This window comes from Schistocerca piceifrons, chromosome 5, assembly GCF_021461385.2.
Source record: "Schistocerca piceifrons isolate TAMUIC-IGC-003096 chromosome 5, iqSchPice1.1, whole genome shotgun sequence".
Lineage (NCBI taxonomy): Eukaryota > Metazoa > Arthropoda > Insecta > Orthoptera > Acrididae > Schistocerca > Schistocerca piceifrons.
Window position 1 is genome coordinate 463,789,415 of NC_060142.1, and position 19,215 is coordinate 463,808,629.

Consider the following 19,215-nt stretch of genomic DNA (forward strand, 5'->3'; position numbering starts at 1 on the left):
TTGCTCCTGGGTAGAGAAAACCAATTCCAGTGGAACAAGGTAACTGATACGCCATCTCACATGTGTTGAGTAAGAAGTCTTGCACGTGTAGTGCTCAAGAGTACCCAGGAAGATGTGTGTTTCTCCGAGCGGTACCTTCTCGAGGGTGGCTCGCTCAACGAATGCTTGTACCAGCCAATGACGGATCTCTATGTCACTTCGCGATAGTTTAGCTTTTACTGTCATTTTACAGTGGGCACGTCTTTGAAAAAGCAATTAATGTTTCAGATGAGCAGGAGACCGATCTTGTTTGCATGTACGTCTTGAACTTAGCAATTAGTTTTTATAAAATGGTTCAAATGGCTCTGAGCACTATGGGACTCAACTGCTGAGGTCATTAGTCCCCTAGAATTTAGAACTAGTTAACCTAACTAACCTAAGGACATCACAAACATCCATGCCCGATGCAGGATTCGAACCTGCGACCGTAGCGGTCTTGCGGTTCCAGACTGCAGCGCCTTTAACCGCACGGCCACTTCGGCCGGCTTAGTTTTTATAGCTAACAGGAGATACACGTAGGGCTGTGATTCACTGATGCCATTTTTTGTCTGACTTTTTATTGTTACTAGGCGAGTAAGACCAGCTGGACCACTGATTCTCCTCTCATGGCTGTCAACGACTACGCCTTGCGGTATCCCGCCGACGAAGTCCGAAGAGAAGCCTCCTAACTGTTTATTCGCGACGGGATACAGCGTGTCTTAAAACCCCCGGCCAGCCTAGCTGGCCGCTTTCAACTCCTGTATCCACACTCGCGTCGTTTTTTAGCACGGTCACAGCACCTACATTATACTTACGGTCTCCTCATACACTATCCGATCGAAAGTAGGCGGGCCCCCATCTGTGAACATTAATGTGGAGTGTGTCCACCCTTCGCCTGTATGACTGACTCCGCTTTGCTGCGGAATCTTTCAAACAGATGCCTGAATATGTATGGAGTAATGGCTGCTCAGTCTTCCTTATGAGCCGAAACCACAGTAGCTAGTGATGGTGGGCGATGGACTCTCAAGTGAAGTGGAAACTCCGACTCATCCCAAAGATGTTCCACTGGGTTCAGGTCGGAACCCTGGGTAGGCCAGTCCATTTCAAGAATCTTATTGTGCACAACAGACACTGCTTAATGACAGGTTGCATTCTCATGGTGATAGAATTACAATCATCGTCTCCGAATTGCTAGTCTACGCAGTAGCCATTGCTGTAAAATGTGTCCAAATCCTTCTGCGATTAGTGTTTTTTGAGCACAAATACTTGACTGTTGGCGTCAAAAATGATAGCCAGTAGCCTTCTTCAAGCATTCGCCAAACCCAAACCCTTCCATTTTGTTACCACAGCTTCCAGCGTCATTAATTACCCCGAATCACTCGCCTCCAGTCATTCACTAACCAATGGCGTCGCTCTGTGCGCCACCTCAAGCGCCACTTAGCACGGATTACACATCTGTGTGTGTGGTTTAGGAGGAGCTGCCGGAAGACTGAACACCATTCTTTTCAACACCTTACACACTGTCATGATGTTAGCTGGACTTCTGGTGGCACTCTGGAACTCACGAGTGATCCGTTCAGCATTCATGCGATATTTTACAGCCACAGTCTACAACGCTCGATGGTACATGTCTTTCAGCACATGAAGTCTGTTCTGCCTTTAGTTTGGCTGCGGTTGGTCCGTCGCGTTTTTCCTCTATAGTCACATCACCACATGTCGCTGATGGACTTGCTTCTCAGGTTGTTCGACGTCTCTGAGCTCTCGTAACCGATCCATCCTGTTTTACTGCTTCCTCCTGACAACACTCGCGGCCAACATTTATACTGCCAGATCCGCCTCTCGTGAAATCTAGTGGTCACTCCGCTTTACATGAGGACGAGCGGATACTTTTGATCAGGTGGTCTGTATATGCTCTATTCTATTACAAGCGTGCTATCTAACTTACATCTCGGTACTATTATCACGATGTATCTGACCCGCATAGTCTCCTGAAGATGAAATCAGCGGCGTGACCGAAACGTTGAATTTTTTAATGTCTGAGAAATGGCGTTTTAAACTGTTATATGAATGTGTGGTGTGTGTTCTTTCGGCCATTTCATGACTTGCGGAATCCGAAGCTTGATATATATCATGTAAATTGAAAGTGGACCATGGAGAAGGGTAAGGGAAGGAACGAATGATACCAGCTACATTGGGAATTTATACGAAATTAGCGTGGACCCGTGAATATTTGCGCCTGATTGGGACTCAAACCTGGAATCTTCTGCTTACTAGGAAGACGGATTGACCACTGCGCCACTTCGAGAGAGTGTTTATTGCAAAGAAGCAGATTACTTCCGTGCGCTCCCCGTCCAGCACACAGTCCCGCCTAGCGCCATCTATCTGCAGTCCCCCTCCGTCTGCTGCATGATAGCGGGCCAGAGTGGCCGAGCGGTTGTAGGCGCTACAGTCTGGAACCGCGCGACCGCTACGGTTTCCGTAAATGTGCATCTGTTATGAGTCCAAAAGAACAGACATCACGCATTCATGTAACTGATTCACATCGATGTACATTGAATCCACAACCTCCAGTGCGGATATAGGAACCCAAAACTAGCGAGCATGGAGGACATGTTCGGGGACTGTAGGTAGGTGGGGATAGGTGGGAGTGTGGCTTAGCGAGTCTACGTGCCGAGTTAGTCTACGCATTTCAGATAAACACTGTATCCAGTTGGCGCACTGGTTAACGCTACTCCCCAGTAAGCAGAAATCCATGACTTCGAGCTCTGGTGTGGCACACATTTTAACTCCTCGCTGCTGATTCCGCATAAAGATCTGATAGGGCTGAAAGCATTAGTTCCTTTCCTTTCTCCTCCTTCCGCCTTCAGTTCACATAATTCTGGACAGTAAAACAAACCACATATTCAACTCACATCCTGACCACTTGATATAATTCGCTCTTCGTGTCTCTGGATGTCGTTTGCACCAATGAATCCACGGAGGTCATGAAACAAAGCTCCTCGTTCCGGCTCTGATGGCCCAATCCTGACAGACCGACAGTCGTGTCGTCCTCTGTCGTCATTGGAGGCAATAGCGAGGGGTGTGAAGTCGGCACACCGCTCTACCGGCCGTTTTGGCTTTCTAGATATCACTAGCGTGACTGGCGTCCCATAAGGGATTCAAACGCGGGTCCGTCGCACGGCACGCATTGCAGCCAGACACGCCGACCACCGAGCTTCGGAGGCGGACCGTGGAGGGCGTAGGCGGCCCATTCGGTCGCGGAGCAGATGGACCCGCGGCGGCGTCCAGGGACAGGCCACCCAGGCGGCCATCAGATACGGACGGCGACGGCGACGGCACTAAACCGGTTCGCACTTCACTCAAACGCGACGCACTTGTCTGGGGGACGCGCCGCCAGGCAGGCAGAGGCGGGGCGCGGCGGCCCGATAGCGTCGCGCGCCGTCACGCGCCGGCCTTAACGAAGCCAGCGCCGCCGCGGACCTGCTACAGAGCGCCGAGATAGCGCCGACTTTGTGTCGTGTCAGACGTAAGGCGAACGCCGACAGTCACGGTGCACACTTTGCCGGAAAAATAGCCAACTAAGCATATTCAGTTCTGCACATCAAAGAGCACAAAATCACTGATGCAGTTAAAGCATGGATTGTGTACTGTCCTCTTGTCCACTTGTTTGACTGTTTTCTGATATTTAATAGCCGCATGTCGTTACGTAAAAGAAGGTACGGTCTTCAATAAATATTCAGTCCAAATCAAGCTACAGACGGAAGAAAAAGCCCGTAGTCCGCGTGACTTTACCATGTAATATGTGCAAAACGGACAGAAGTTATACCACCATCTAATGCTACCTTTGAATGCTTTTTTCTGGTAGAACGGTCTATTTACACATAGTCAACATAGATTTAGAAAACATCGTTCTTGTGAAACACAAACACCTCTTTAAAACGGAGTGTCGAGTGTTGTTAACAAGGGATTTCAGTTTCGATTCCGTATTTATAGATTTACGTAAGTCTTCTGATACCATGTTTCACAAAAAAAAGTACTCCGTCTTCAGGCCACGAGTGGCCTACCGGGACCATCCGACCGCCGCGTCATCCTCAGGAAGGATGTCTATAGGAGGGGCGTGGGGTCAGCACACCGCTCTCCCGGTCGATACGATGGTATTCTTGACCGAAGCTGCTACTATTCGGTCGAGTAGCTCCTCAATTGGCATCACGAAGCTCAGTGCACCCCGCAAATGGCAACAGCGCATGGCGGCTGGATAGTCACCCCTCCAAGTGCCGGCCACGCCCAACAGCGCTTACCTTCGGTATTCTCACGGGAACCGGTGTATCCACTGCGGCAAGGCCGTTGCCGTGTTTCACTAGTGACTTCTAATAAAATTATGTGCTTCTCAACATCGACTCGGTTATGTGACTGGATTCGTGATTTCCTGTCAGAGAGTTCAAAGTTCGTAGTAATTGACGAAAAGTCATCTCGTAAAACAGAAGTGATTTCAGTCGTTCTGCAAGGTAGTGTTACAGGCTCTCTGCTGTTCCTCATCTGTATAAAAGATTTAGGAAACAATCTAAGCAACCATCTTAAGTTGCCTGCAAATGATGCTGTCGTTGAATTCTAATAAAATCATCAGAAAATCAAAACAAATTGCAGAAAGATTTAGAAAAGATATCTGTATGGTGTGAGGGTTCGCAGCTGGCCCTAGACAATGAAAAGTGCGAGGTCATCCACATGAGTGCTAAAAGGAATCCTATAACTTCGCTTACACGATAAATCAATCAAATCTAAAGGCCCAGAATATAATTAAACACCTAGGAATTACAATATGGACAACTTAAATTTATAAGAACCCACAGAAAACGTTGTGGGGAAGACGAACCAAAGATTGTGTTTTATTGGCGAAGACAAAGAAAATGCAACAGATCTAATAAAGAGACTGCCGACCCTATGCTTGTCCGACCTCTTTTGGAATACCGCTGCGTCATAAAGGATTAATGGAATACATCTAGAATGTTAAAGAAAGACAGCACGTTTTGCATTATCGGGAAATAGGGGAGAGAGTATCACTGACGTGGTACAGGATTTGGGGTGGACATCATTAAGTGAAAGTAATTTCTTGTTGAGATGGAATCTTTGCACGAAATTTTCCAACTTTCTCCTCCGAATGAGTAAATATTTTTCTGACGCCCACCTACACAAGGAGAAACGATCATCGTAACAAAATAAGGCAAGTCAGAGCTTGCACGGAATTATGCAGGTGTTTGTTTTTTTCAGTACGCTATTAGAGAGTGGAATAATAGAGTATTTCCAGATTGTATACCAGTCAGGTTCCTCTCACAGTATGCTGATACAATAGCTCCATATTTAGCAATTATATACAACCGCTCGCTCACATAAAGATCCGTACCAAAAGACTGGAAAATTGCTCTTGTCTCATCAATACCTAAAAAGGGAAGTAGGAGTAATCCGTTGAATTACACGCCCATATCACTAACGTCGATTTGCAATAGGGTTTTGGAACGTATACTGCATTCGAACATTATGAAGTACCTCGAAGAGAAGGATTTATTGACACATAGTCAGCACGGATTCCGAAAATATCGTTCTTGCGAAACACAACTAGCTCTTTATACTCATGAAGTAAGGAGTGCTATCGACAGGGGATGTCAAATTGATTCCATATTTTTAGATTTCCGGAAGGCTTTCGACGTCGTTCCTCACAAGCGTCTTCTGACCAAAATTGTGCCACTGGATTGGTGATTTCTTGTCGGAAAGGTCCCAGTTCGTACTAATAGACGGAAAGTCATCGAGTAAAACAGAAGTAACATCCGGCGTTCCCCAAGGAAGTGTTATAGGTCCTCTACAGTTCCTGATCTATATTAACGATATAGGAAACAATCTTAGTAGCCGTCATAGATTGTTTGCAGATGATACTGTCATTTACCGTCTTGTAAAGCCATCAGATGGCCAAAACCAAACGCAAAATGATTTAGATAAGATATCTGTATGGTGCGAAAAGTGGTAGTTAACCCTGAATAAGGAGAAGTGTGAAGTTATTCACATGAGTACTACAAGAAATCCCCTAGATTTCGATTACCTGGTAATTCACACAAATCCGAAGGCTGTAAATTCAACTAAATACTTAGGGATTACAATTACGAATAACGTAGATTGGAACAATCACATAGATAATGTCGTGGGTAGAGCAAACCAAAGACTGCGATTGATTGGCAGAACACTTAGAAGGTGCAGCAGGTCTGCTAAAGACACTTCCTACATCACGCTTGTCCACCCTATTCTGGAGTATTGCTATGCGGTGTGGGATCCGCATCAGATGGGACTGACGAATGACATCGAAAAAATACAAAGAAGGGCGGTTCGTTTTGTATTATGGCAAATTAGGAGAGATAGTGCCACAGACATTATACGTGAATTGGAATGGCAGTCATTAAAACAAAGGCATGTTTCGCTGCGACGGAATCCTCTCATGAAATTTCAATCACGTTTTCTCCTCCGATTGCGTAAACATTATGTTGGCACCCACCGACATAGGGAGAAATGATCATCACGATAAACTAAGAGAAATCAGGGCTCGCATAGAAAAATGTAACTGTTCGTTTTTCCCGCGCACCGTTCGAGAGTGGAACGGTAGAAAGGCAGCTTGAAGGTGGTTCATTGAACCCTCTGCCAGGCACTTTAAAGTGAATAGCAGAGGAATCATGTAGATGTAGAATTATTGTGAAGGTGGTTCGATCAATCCATTGCCAAGCATTTAAGTGTGATTTGCAGAGGATCTACGTAGATGTAGTTGTAGTTGATAAATGTTGGCTAGAATGGTCAACTTCCTACATGTGAACATACCATGTCTTTCCACATTCAAATGAAAACTGCGTGATCTAAACTTCTATCTTGATAACTGCCGACTATCCCACAAATTAAATCCAAAACTGTCGATAATAGCTCAAGGAAGCAGTTAACTCAACTGAAAAACATTTCTGTTGGTAAACCTTTTGGGGTATGAGGTCGTGGTCCAAGAAACTCTTCTGTTTCTAACGTTTCGTTCAGACCTGCGCTGGTCATCTTCAGAGGCGTTAATCTTCCGTTAAGTCTAGTCGACTCAACGAAGGAGCAACACCTCTGAAGATGTCCAGCGCAGTTCTGAACAAAAAATTAGGAACAGAAGGGTTTCGTGGAGACTATAGTCCGTTTATCTCGATAGGAAAACGTCAACCATCATTGGATTAAAGAATTATGTCCCCTTTTTCATATACTGTATTACTATGTTGAAATAGGTGTTGACAGCTTGAATCTTTGCCGTTCCCACCTTACAACAGTTTCCCCAAACTACGAAGGAAAGTTACTTGATTCCAAAACTGTCGTATTTTTTTTTTTTTTTTCTTTTCAAACACAGACAAGATACCAGATACAAAGCACAAGATGCAAGACACGAGATACAAGGAACAAGAAGCAAGAAGGTCTGAAACAGTGCCTTACAAATTTGTATACATTAACAACAATACACTAGCGACAGTTTCACGTTCTTTTAGACTCTCTTATTGACACTTCTTATTTCAATATTAATATTATAAAGACTAATAAAAGCTTGTCTTATGGCACATGGTAATTATTCAGAATCGTAATCTCTATATTTCCGGCGAAATAAAAGAGTGCTTGAAGCAGGAGTTAGTGAGCAAGAAAAATTTTCAAAATTTTTGAGTGCGCGTGTTGATGAGGATTTAAAGTGGAAACATATTTTAGAGCGTATTAAATTCAATACTACTACTCTCTAGCGCTTCGTATTATTGCAAGACTTACTTCGTATGTTTTCATTCAGTAACGTCATGTGGTATAGTATTCTATGATACCTCATATCTGAGAACATCTTCGTAAGAAAAAATTACCTTCATTATAAGAATGAATTTTCACTCTGCAGCGTAAAGCGATTTTATACTTCCCAGCAGTTTAAAACTGTGAGCTAGCTCTGGACCCAAACCTGTTACCCTTGCCTTTCTCGGGTAACTGCTCTAGCGACTCAGCTACATTTCTTTTTTTAAGAGTATATCCTTCAAATTGTTTACATTAAACAATGAATTAACAGTGATCATAAAGACTATAGGAATGAACACTTTCTTTCTACAGAAACATTTTTTTTTCAGCCATAATATGGTTTTAGTTATTCTTGCAGAATAGTTTCCATACGCTGCGTTATATGTTGTTTGAGCTGCTTTCAGATGTAAATTAGAGCAATTAAAGAGCAGAATTATAACAACTGCTACAGAATTTGAATTTTTTACTAAGCTAAGAATCTCAGTGTATCGCAAAAAAAATGATCTATATCAATGACTTGTTCGAAAGTTTTGTAGTTGACAGTGATATGTTCAGTTTTTGCTAATTAAAACTGTAAACATAACGAAATTAGACATGTGGTGCTAAAATATCATTTTGTTTCCTCATGTTTAAAAGAATGGTTAACAAGCTTTTGAAATGTTGTGCTATAACAGAATACTGAAAATTAGAGGGATGGAATGTTAAACTTATGAACTACTGAATAGAACTGGAGAGAAATTTATGGTAACTTTGACACAAAGAAGAGATAGCTTATGGGACCCATTCTGAGACATCAGGGAATCATCAGTTTAGCACTGGAGGAAAGATTTTAGGGTGAAAACTGTAGAGTGTGACAAATAGAGGCGTACAGCAAGCACTTTCACGTGGGTATAGGTTGCGATAGCTACACAGAGATTCGTCTCTGAGGCTTTCAAAGGACAGTGTAGCGTGAAGAGTTGCATCAAACCTATCTTCGGACTGAAGACCACAACAACAAAAGATGAGATTCAAAACTGCATTATTTCAATGGAAACTAGCCCATAAATTCCTGTAAATCAGTGCCCTTGAGTTTGATTGGACAAAATGTCACAGTGTACTGTCCAACAAGACAGGCAGTTGCATTGCATTTAGTGTCAGGGAAAAACTTCCATTCTGGTCGCAAAATTTGGTTGACGTTTATCATATTTGTAACTATCTAAGCGCGACTCACGACACACCCTCACAGCCTTACTCTCGCCAGTACCTCATCTCCTACTTTGTAAACTTTGCCGAAGCTCTCCTGCTTGCGGTACTAGTGTAGCTGGCAGAAAGCTATTTCGGGGACATAGCTTTGCTACAGCCTAACTGATTGTTTCCAGAATGAATTTCTGCCGAGCGTCCGCTGACTTGAAATTTCCTGCCTAATTGAAAATGTATGCCGGAACGGGACTTGCAACTGGGACAACTTGTTGGTGATTCGTGCGCGGATAGCTCAGTCAGTGGAGCACTTTCCGCTAAATGCAGACTGGTCCCAGGCTCGAGTCGCAGCCCAACAACTCAAACTGATTTCAGCTCAGAAACAGGTGAATAACGCTGGTACCAAAACCTTGACTTTTTTATCCCACCTGGGAGGCGGCGCGTGGGTAGGAACGGGAAAAGGTAAAACGAGTCGGTACTGCTAGAACGTGGTTTACTGGTGCAAAAAGAAGGTGTTAAACGATTACATAACTTTGTACGTAGGTGCGATGCTGAAGCGAAGTGTCCCGCCTGGCTGCACCTGATCAAATGGGGTGAAACTCGAGTGGAGCGGCTAGAGTGCGCTGTCGTCGGTGACTCGTAGTGCCCACTTGAGAAACTATTTCGTGATATCGTTGCTATCGATACCACATTGACCTCTTATTCATTGCTGTTAAATTTCTGACAGATTGCGGACCTAATCTGAAACTAAGCTGATAAAGTCCCTTCTGGGCGTCTCCTTCCCTTACATAGCATCATTTTTATTTAGGAACTAGTATCTTATCCAGTGTTACATACTTACAGAATGAATGTTCACTCTTTAGCGTAGTGTACACTGATTTGAAACTTCTTGTCATATTAAAACTGTGTTATGTGCTTGTTTGTACTGTTAAACTAAGTAAACAGCAGTCCTATAAATTGATTTGTTCCGTGGCATTACGTTTTAGCGTTAAAACGATGTAGAACACAAGTAACTAAAAAGGAAGCATTTTTGTCATCAGACCTTCCAATGTATTGATGATGTCGTACAACGTTTCCTATCTTGTGCTGATCTTTTCACCTCGAGCACCCAACATTCGGTATTTATATTCTGTTCTTTGTCAGCCGCTACAATTCATCTTTTTCAGTCATCCTTGCAGCGCCAAGGTCAACAATCCTTGTCTTCCAGTAACGTGTCCAACAGCATGCGGTAAAACAAGATTCAGCGAGTTTTCCAGTGTTTTATAGCGCGCGTACGTTCCAGTGACGCCGCTATACGAATAGTATTACGGTGCAAAGCCTAACTGTCTCTAGAAAAATTCGTCAAACAAACACTGTCCAATGTAGTTTTCAGCAACTTGCTGATGTTTCCAATTCACAAGCTACCCAGTATATCAGCACGGAACCTCCAATGTGGAGGCGAGAGGAAATGTGGAGGGGACGCGTCTACAAATGTAGGAGATACATTTTTGGTTAAGTAAAGGTTGTAAACAGGCTGTAAGATCACAGCTCGAGGCATGCAAAACATGAAACAGAAATAAATCCGAAAAACTGCGTCGTGCAGTACTAACAACTAGAAAAGAAGTATCATATTTACTTAGACATAAAACCATGAGAACCGTCAAATATTTGGAACAGAAGATTGTATAAAACATTTAAGACGTATCTAAATTTGATATTAACGCCAAAATCTATGCTTCGATAAGGAAAGTTGCAGAGAACCTTCTGAATATTTCAAGAAATTTCTAATCTGCACTGAACTCAGGCAGAACGTCGCACTGAAAATTCATATAAACACCAGTGTTGAAACATCCCCTTAGAAAAATTAATGAATTACTGTACTGGTTAAACCCTTACGTTATTTGATTTTCAAACAGCTGAGCAAAACTGAACGTACTCAGACATTACTCTCTTTACTTATTCTGATCAACACTAAACTGACACCCAATACCGTTAGCGCAACGCAATCTGAATTTCAAAAATCCCTACAAAAGAATAGCCCTGACTAACAATAACCTATACCTTTCACGAATCACTTACCTTACAAAAATCTTCGTTACTCGAACTACTGCTATACAGCGAGCGCCACTACGACCAGCTAAATAAAAGGTTTTGATAGAGAATAAACAATGTATTTACCTTAATAATGTTGAAAAGTCATTATAAAAAAACGGCTCTGAGCACTATGGGACTCAACTGCTGAGGTCATTAGTCCCCTAGTCCCCTGCCATCTCTCTCCCCACATCCACCACTGTTGGCGGCTCACCTCCAACTGCGCAACGCTACGCCCTGTTCACATCCAGCTGCCCAACACCAGCCACAGACTGCACACAGCACAGCCAGTGATTTTCATACAGAGTGCTACGTGACGTTACCAACATAAAAACCTAAACAGCCTACTTACAGTGTAATTTCACAAGTACCAAATGGATAAGCATAGTTAGAAAAATTAAAAGTCTAAAGAATAACAATACATCTTTTGAGGAAGTTGTTGCAGAACTCCTGAAGTCGTCTGGCCAAAAAAAACACTAAAGAAATTAGATTGGTCATGCAAAACATTTCGCGAATTGAGAAAATTCCTTTTTTACCTGAAAGCTGCGTTTATACGTTGACTACGTAAACAGGAAGACAAAACTGATATCAACAACTACAGGACGACTTTCCTACTCTGTGTCACATACAAAGTTCTATATCGATGTCTCCAGAACCGAACATAGTAACTACTTCAGCGCAAAATTCGCTAAGATAAAGAAAATTTGAGACCAAACACATGTTAGTCCAAATTTTATTTCTGTAACAACATAAATGAGTCAAGAAATTTATAATTAGAAAGTACTTAGTATTTATGTAGATTTTAAAAAATCTTTTGTTGTCGATCCAGACGTTGTTTCCAAATGGTAGCGTAATTCGTTTTATTGCTTGATTACTAAGTTTCACTATTGTCTTTTCGATGTAGGCATATTATTTTGTTTTAATCTAATTACAATTGACGTTTAGACCCACTTTCAAACTTGCTCATTTACGAATCTTCCTGACAGATTAAAGCTGCCACACTCCGCTACAGAGTGAAAATTCAATCAGGATTTTACCAGATTACGAACCTCCATTAGTAACGGAAGTTCATCTACACTAGAGGCAAAAGTACAATGGCGTCCGCATAACGAAAATTATTCCATGGTACCAAGCACTTGGTAGAGCACTTGCCCGCGAAAGGCAAAGGTCCCGAGTTCGAGTCTCGGTCGGGCACACAGTTTTAATCTGCCAGGAAGTTTCATATCAGCGCACACTCCGCTGCAGAGTGAAAATCTCATTCTGGAAACATCCCCCAGGCTGTGGCTAAGCCATGTCTCCGCAATATCCTTTCTTTCAGGAGTGCTAGTTCTGCAAGGCTCGCAGGAGAGCTTCTGTAAAGTTTGGAAGGTAGGAGACGAGGTACTGGCAGAAGTAAAGCTGTGAGTACCGGACGTGAGTCGTGCTTCGGTAGCTCAGTTGGTAGAGCACTTGCCCGCGAAAGGCAAAGGTCCCGAGTTCGAGTCTCGGTCGGGCACACAGTTTTAATCTGCCAGGAAGTTTCATATTCCATGGTAATACGCCGAGCGGTTCTATGCGCTTCAGTCTGGAACCGCGCGACCGCTACGATCGCAGGTTCCAATCCTGCCTCGGGTTTGGATGTGTGTGATGTCCTTAGGTTAGTTATGTTTAAGTAGTTCTAAGTTCTAGGGGATGATGACGTCAGATGTTAAGTCCCATAGTGCTGAGAGCCATTTGAACCATTTTAGCCGCGCGGGATTAGCCGAGCGGTCTAAGGCGCTGCAGTCATGGACTGTGCGGCTGGTCCCGGCGGAGGTTCGAGTCCTCCTTCGGGCAAGGGTGTGTGTGTTTGTCCTTAGGATAAATTAGGTTAAGTAGTGTGTACGCTTAGGGACTGATGACCTTAGGTGTTAAGTCCCATAAGATTCCACACACATTTGAACTTTTTTTGAACCATTTTAATGCGCATCTTTTTCGTCCAGTTTAGGGTTCCGAGAACTAGGACCGCTGAGAATGAATTCGATGAAATAGAATGTTGCTGCCTGACTCCTCTTCCAATTCTGGATTTCTCCAAATCGTGATGAAGTCTAATGGAAGCTGTAACACTGACGTATATATTTTTCAGTAAGTAGAAGGCGCTACAATGGATATCCGCAAAGCCATATTCTTAATTTCTTTTCTTCGGCTGCGATCGTCGTTCCCCGATCGAAAACAAAGCGATCAACACACCACAGCAGTTACTGCACCATGTATCCAAAGCGCAGTGACACCCATCTTATCACACAGTAAGGTGGCTGTGCAGAAAATTAAAATTCATCTTCGTAGAAATCGTTTATGAAAAGAAAATTAAATAGCAATGCTGAGGCCGTAAAACACGTAACTAATAGTTCGTTTCGTGTTTCAGACCTCTGAACTAGCAAGTTCATGTTACCATCTGTTCTGTCACTAAAACGAGCTCCTCATGTTTGTCATTTTGGGTATACAGAGACTACAGAAGAGAATGGCTTTTAGAAACAGAATATATGTCTTTCTTTGAAGATCCATAAAAATTGCTGAATAGAAAGGAGATATTACTGAAATGTGATTAGCTACTCATGAGGGTTATGGCTACTGCTACGTAAATCACGCTTTGTATTCTTGTGACTTAAAAGGCGATTTAATCATGAATCAATATTTTGTGATAGGCTCTCTCAGGTGATTACGGATGGAGTAGGGTGCTAGTCGGGCAGAATTTCGATTGAATCGAGTAGATAAACGATTCTCGTACCACATTCGAAATATAAGTAGAAGACAGGGTAAAGTATGTTAATTTTTGTTACTCATACCACTCCAGCTGCGAGAGAGTCTCTGCTGAGGTGAGGCAGTCTGAAGATCCAGTAGAAGCAGAAGACAGGCCAGAGGAAATGGCGCCAAGTAGCATGTCGGACAACTGTCAGCAGTAGAAATATGGCTCGATCCAGATGTTTCCGTTCGAAGACCGTACCGTTTAGAACCGGTATGCCAATGAGACAAAAATCGCAGCCAGTACTGAGACAATCATACCACCTACGAACCAGGTTGAAGATAGCAGTTTGATAAAACAACGTGTCCTGCTGCTTAAAGAAGTCCGTGATTGCTTGCTGCACATTCTCGTCCTACAGCAATCGTCGACCCTTCAAGGCGTTTTAGTTAAGTAATACAAGAGGTGATAGTCGCATAGGGAGGGATCAGTATTATTGGACCGGTGCCCAAGTGTTTCTCACTTGAGTTGGCGTAACTTGTGCGGTACGACATTTGCAATATGGGGACATGGGTTATCATGAAGCAGCAGCACCCATTCCACAAGCGTGATTTTCGACAGACGTGCTGCTCCATACAAATTTCTCATCGCTGTTTTTCCTTCGGCAGCCAAGACAAGAATAACAGCACGTTGGTCCTATTTGGACGTATTTGGTAATAACGTCGCCATAGTTTACGTTCCGCATTTACCGCACGTACGTCGGAAAGTCCAGTATTACATTACTCCTTTGCCAACATGTTGGTGCTTATATACGGGCATCGGAGTCACGCTACGTTGCATACGCTTTGCAGCAATGTTCAGTTTACACGTCAAAGGATCAATCACGGAAATAAATAAAAAAAGATACAAGAGTGGGATCAAAATTCAAGATAAAAGGACATCAATTGTAAGATTCACTGACTGCTATCGTCAGTGAAAGTGAAAAATTACAGTATCTGTCGAAGGGAATGTATGTCTGAGAATATAATGTGATTTGAGAGTAAATTGAATAAAAACTAGAGTAATAAAAAAATAAGAAATGAAAACTGCGAGAAATTCAGCATCAGAATAGACGATCGCGACATGAGTTTAAGAATTCTGTTACCTTGGAAGCAAAATAATCCATGACGGACGAAGAAAGGAAAACATTAAAATCCGTCTAGCCCAGGGAAAAAGGGTCAAGAGAAGTCTACCGGTATCAAACATAGGCCTTAATTTGAGGAAGAAATATCTGAGAATGTACGTTTGGAGCTCAACATTGTGTGGTAGTGAATCATGGACAGTGGAAAAATCCGAACAGAAGAAAGCCGAAGATTTCAGATGTGGTGCTGCAGATGAATGATGAAAATTTCGTGGACTGATAGGGTAAGGAATGAAGAGGGTCTTCCCAGAATCGGCGAGGAAAGGAATATATGAAAAACACTGACAAGAAAAACCGGCAGGATGATATGACATGTGATAAGACACCAGGGAAACGCCTCCGTATTGTTAGAGGGAGCTGTAGAGGGTAAAAACAGTAGAGGGAGGCAGAGATTTGTATGCACCCAACAAACAATTGAGGACGTAGGGTGCAAGTGCTAGTCTGAGATGAAGAGGTTAGTGCAAAAGAGGAATCTGGTGAGCATCAAACCAGCCAGAAGACTGGGAAAAAAGATAAACGACCCGTCAATAACGGGGTCCACAGATTTCGGATCAGTGAAAGGGTAGGTGGGGAAATCGGCTCTGTCTTTCTTTCTTTTCGCTAAGCGTACCATTGCAGCATTTGCCTCAAGCTATTTAGGTAAACGATGAGTGACCTAAATCGGTTTGACCAGGTAAGAGTTTGAATCGCTGTCGCCAAAGACGCGAGTCCCGTACACTAGCCATTTCACTCTGGTTGGCTGGTACTGTCCAATGATGGCGTCCGGTGATGACCGAGACAACAGAGTGATCTGCCTTCGGTCACGACTCAAGCTGGCAGCCTACTCCAGTAACGTTTTCCTCTTGAAGGCAGTCACTGTGTACAGACTTCCTGACACCAAAACGAGAAAAAAGTCTAGTAAACAATGGCTGTAAAGCGCATACCTTAAGAGTATGAGCTCTTTTTCATCCTCTGCTATGATACACACCTCTACTACTGCAACCTCTACGCTTTTCGTATTTTGGAGAAAGGCAGTGTGGATCAGAACAAGAAAAAAAATGTACAGTTAACATGCGCCTTAAATTGCATATCTTAAGAGCTATGGGCACTTGTTCAGTAAAAGACACGTGTTTCACACTAGCGAAGATGAACAAGTGCTCATACATCTTGAGATACATATTTTGTAGCCCAAGTTTAACAGTATTTTTATACTTGTTTCTGTGAAAGGAACTTTGACACTGCAGTTGGTCGATACTTTTTGGGACACCCTGTAGTTATGTTGGACCCACTGTTGATGTTTTGCAACTGCGTACTTGCCTTTCAGTTCGGTACCTGATTGTTTCTCGTGCTCCACTAGACGTATTTTAGTACGTCACCCAATCACATCGGTGTATACGTATTCGCACTTACAATTGGCTTCATATTACCTATGCCCCTGCAGCTTGTTCACCGCATCAGAAATGGAGCAGAGCACATTTTTGTTTTCTCTATGCTTCGATACATCAGCTTGATGGTCACACTGCAGAGGCTTAATCCCACACATTCACCCTTCATGCAAAACGATAGAACGACGATGTACTGCTGTTAAGTTTCCTGCTCCCGGTTGCTATAGTTTTTTGCTGGCACATCGTCGTGCATTGTTCTTCTGTCGGAGCCATTTGATCTGAAAGCAGAAACTGACAACGGTCGCAGAAGCATACGATTACACAGCACATGTGTAGTTTGCAAGGCCCGGGGAAGGAACAGTGACAAGATGAAGTTTTGAATTGGGAGTAGTGGGAATGGCAAAGATAGCTCAGTTGTAAAGGTTTGTAACCAAAGCACACGGGCATTTGCCCTCGTATGATTTCTGACAATTCAAACCTGCCTCTAATGAACTACTAATCGGGAGAGTAAAACCAATTCACCTCATCACAAAGTATTCCATGCAACGAGGAAGTCTAGCTACAGGTACACACCTTCGTGGCTGCCACCTGAGTGAGACAAACGACGCTAAAAGTAAGATGTTTTGATTTATGACTCATTAGGCTGAACGCAACATGCTGAGAGTTTCCGCTTTGTGGCTAAATGTGGAGTCAGTGCCTACAGGTCGTAATTGCATTAGCCTGTGATTAATACGCTTGCCCTTTTGTGAAACGAAGCCTTCCTGGCTATAGGTACGTTTACTTATCTGCTTCATTAACGGAGACGAATTATCTTCGTCTGTTAATCAGCGCCTCTGATTTACCAGTTCCTGCTTTCACGTGTTGCAACTACGAAATGTGTAACTCGAATTAATGGCACCAACAATATGCGACGGTTAGTAATTAAGCTCTGGGCCTCATTTCCTTGACATATTCAACTCCGGAAAAGAAACGAACCTGGATCGCCAAATATTTTCATCTGCTTTAGGCAAAATTCTTCTGTGAACGTATCGAAATTTTAACGAAGGCAACCTGTCATTGAGATTGAATCGTTACACACCGAGAAGAACTTTACTCGGATCAATTCTGACATGCACTTTCTATCAATTAAGTCTAACGATACTGCCTGTAACGCGGTTTACGAGCTTTGTGAATAATTTGAAAAATAAACGTCGTCAACATGAAACCTTGGAGGGATTACGCAGATTGCGGTTTCATATTTTATTTTATCAGCAATTACTGGTGAGACGGACTACACAACAGGTCCAGTGCTGAGGACTATTACAATGCTGAAAGCTCCTGACAAACTAAGACTGTGTACCAGGCCATGACTCAATGTCAGACACTATTGTTGTTTAAGTGAAGCGCTCCTACATGTCTTGCTTGGCCTCCAGATACACAAATAAAGGCAGTTCTACTTATTAGGTTGTCTTTCCATTGAAGGCGTCACTTCCAAAAATTAATCAGTAGTTAAAACATGGCACATTTCGCTACAGTCCGATTCATTTAACTATGGTGTCATTTGTGCTTAACAGAAGTGTAGGGTAATGTATGTTCTGGCGCACTTTTGAAATCAAATTGATATGCAGATTAATTGAACTGTGACAGCTAATTGATGTGTCACCAAAACCTAATGCTCTACTAAGTGTTTATTATGTAACCCCTAAAAATGGTTCAAATGGCCTGAGCATTATGGAACTTAACATCTGAGGTCATTAATCCTTTAAAAATTAGACCTACTTAAACCTAACTAACCTAAGGACATCACACACATCCATGCCCGAGACAGACCATAGCGGTCGCACGGTTCCAGACTGAAGCGCCTAGAACCGCTCGGCCACAGCAGCTGGCATGTAACCCCTCCCCACCCCCTTAAGCTATTGTTATACTAATTGATTTATGACTCCCTGGGGATAATCCGTCCTACTGAGAAACCCCCACCTTATACCCCTTCCCCTCCTCCTCCCCCACACCTCTGGGAAATCCCCAGCACCGCTCCTCTCTCCCTCCCTGAAACAAGCACACTTCTGATATAAAATTAATTGACTAATTACTTAAATTGATAAAATAATTATCCCCTCTCCCTCTGGGAAATCCCCTGGTACTGCCCTGCACTCCTACACTTCCCTTCTTCCCCCCTCCATCCGCAAATTGGTAGGAAAAAGACTTGGACTGTGGTGAGCTGTTAGAGGAAGGACATAGGGTACTTTATTTTCTTTATTTTGGGTATTACCCTGTTGCAAATTTGTGGGAAAGGTGACCCCTCTTCTCCCATCCCCACCCCTTCTCCCACCTGGAAAAATGGCGGTCTATGCTGATCTTTTGGACTGGAAGGTGCAACTATTACCTTACCTAGAACTATATGTCCTAATTATGTAATCATACTATTGCAGATAGGTGTCATATAAGTTATTTAACTGGTGAGAGACAACTATTTTAGCTATATTACAAACTAGCTACTTAAAGGTGTTTTTTAAGGAATTGTTCTCTTATAGATATAACAAGTTTAAAATCTTATTATTGGGAAGTTGTTAACGTCATATCTTGCAATATCCTTTACATAGTGAAAATTTGCCAGCTATTTAAAAGAGTTTTTTTTTTAATTGTTGTCTTATGCCAAGTTAAAATCTTAATATTGGGGCGTTGTTAACGTCATACCTCGCAATCTCCTTTTCATAAAGAAAATTTGTCAGCTATTCGAAATTGTTTTTGAAATTTTTTTTAAATGCCAGATTTAAAAATTTATTATTGAGAAAGCCTTTTAAAATAAAAGGTAACCTTAGCAGTGTGTGTTATTTCGTCAACACCTCCTGGCCACTACTTTCACGACAACGTTTTTGGAATAACATGCGTACTTGAGTCGTTGTTTGTGA